We start from the raw sequence: 1,848 nt of genomic DNA, 5'->3' as shown, positions 1-1,848 counted from the left end.
ATTTTGCCTGTTGCCATTTGGTCTTATTGTGCACTAAAATCAGCAGGGCGCCTATTAAAAGATGTTCTCTGCGGTCGCCTTCTTCCATCTGTGATAACCTGTTAATTGTTTGCTGCAAAGGTTCTGTGTCCAGTTTATCTTGGCCACTTTTGCAAGGTGCTCCTTCTCTCTCCAGGGTCCATTTTTCTCACTTTATTGGAGTTTTAGGATTCCTTCCCACGCGAATAATGCAATAAAGTGGTGGGTAGAGAGACACGAGCAAAGCTGGGAGAGGGAAATGGGCCCTAGGCCGGGACCAGCTGTAGCCAGGACTGCTGGTACCACGACTCCTGCCTGAGTGAGGATTACGACCAGGATAGCATGTGGAGATGGCTGGGCTGAGAAATAGGTCTGGGACACGTCCCTCTCCCTTTGCAGGCTGCATGTGGGACCGTGCGTGTGCCGGTGGGGATGCCGAGTCTATCCAGCTGTGATGGGTCTTGCAAAGACGAGCCTAGGCCCATCAGAGGTGGTCTTGGGCATCTGCAAGGTCCAAAGGGATGGGAAACGCCGGAGCTGCCTAACACCCATGTCCTCCAAATCAGTGCCTGGAGATGAGGGGCAGAATAGGGCATCGCAGAAAGCGTGGTAAAAATGAGTGGGATGGAGCATTACCTCAAAGAAATTCAATTTCAGGCAGCTTCAGGATTTCAGTTATATAAAAAAAATGCTAAAATAATTTGCAATTTTAAATGTATTTTTTACTCTATTTTCCTTATAAAACTCTTGGCAAAGCTGAGAGGAACTCATGACACGTGGGAGTGTTGCCCAATGCAGAGTTGTTTCCTCCCAGAAGCAGAGAAATGCTAAAAAGAGCTGCAGTCCTCAGGGTGCAGGGAAGGAGCTGGCCCTGGCTTTGCAGTCCCGAGAGGTTCACCCTGGAACCGACTGTCCCCTGGGTTGTGTCCCCACGGAGTGGCATTAAACCTCGGCAGCTCCCAGGGGACCCCCCAGCCTGCGAGTGCAAAGGGAAGGGATCCGTGTTTTGTACCTTGGCTCCAAGCTGGAGCTTGGAGGCTCCAAAGAGGATCATCCGGGAGGCTGCTGCTTGCCCGGGGTGGAGGCACCGGAGCGTGTTGGTGCATTTGGGAGATTTATGCGCACGGAGGGCTGGATTCCCTGCAGGATGGGCGATGGAGTGGAGCGTGGTGCTGGTAGCTGCTCCAGGGAGGGTCCCAAGCCCCCCACCCGCCTCCACAGGGGAGCACAGCCCGTGCATTTGACAGGCAAATGCAGCAGCTCGATGCAGCAGGGAAACTCCTCCAAATTCCTGCTGCTGCATCCATGCACGGTGCATCCCGCGGGCTAATCTACTCAAAACGTGCATTGCTATCTACCTGCACGTGGCCAAGAATTTTGCAAAAGTGGCTGCCTGAATCAAGTTTCTAAAGGTGGAAATGCGGATGTTTAGCACTTCGGAAAGGTCAGAGCACGTATTTAGGACCCTTGTGCCTGTTGTTTCGGCTGTGCCTGCGGCCACTCGACACCAGGCCAATCATGTCATCACATCAGAGAGCAATTGCTGGCTTGGAGGGGAGGGGACGGGGTCCATAGGGAGCAGGGCCCTCAGACCCACAGGGCACCGTTGCTCGTGATGTCAGCGGTGTCAGGGCAACACTGAGCGCAGGGAGGGATAAAATCCCAGGGAACGTCTAATGGATCGAGGGGCAAACTGCTGAGCGCAGCACAGCGCCTTCCCCGCGGGGTCCCAGGGATGCTGTGCAAGTTCATCCACCTCCCCAGCTCCACATCCCCACCCTGCGGTGTGCAAATGCATCCACCTCCCCAGCTCCACATCCCCATCCTGCA

Source organism: Nothoprocta perdicaria, unplaced genomic scaffold (genome assembly GCF_003342845.1).
Source record: "Nothoprocta perdicaria isolate Ctin4 unplaced genomic scaffold, notPer1 scaffold_607, whole genome shotgun sequence".
Taxonomy (NCBI): domain Eukaryota; kingdom Metazoa; phylum Chordata; class Aves; order Tinamiformes; family Tinamidae; genus Nothoprocta; species Nothoprocta perdicaria.
This window is presented reverse-complemented; position numbering follows the sequence as displayed.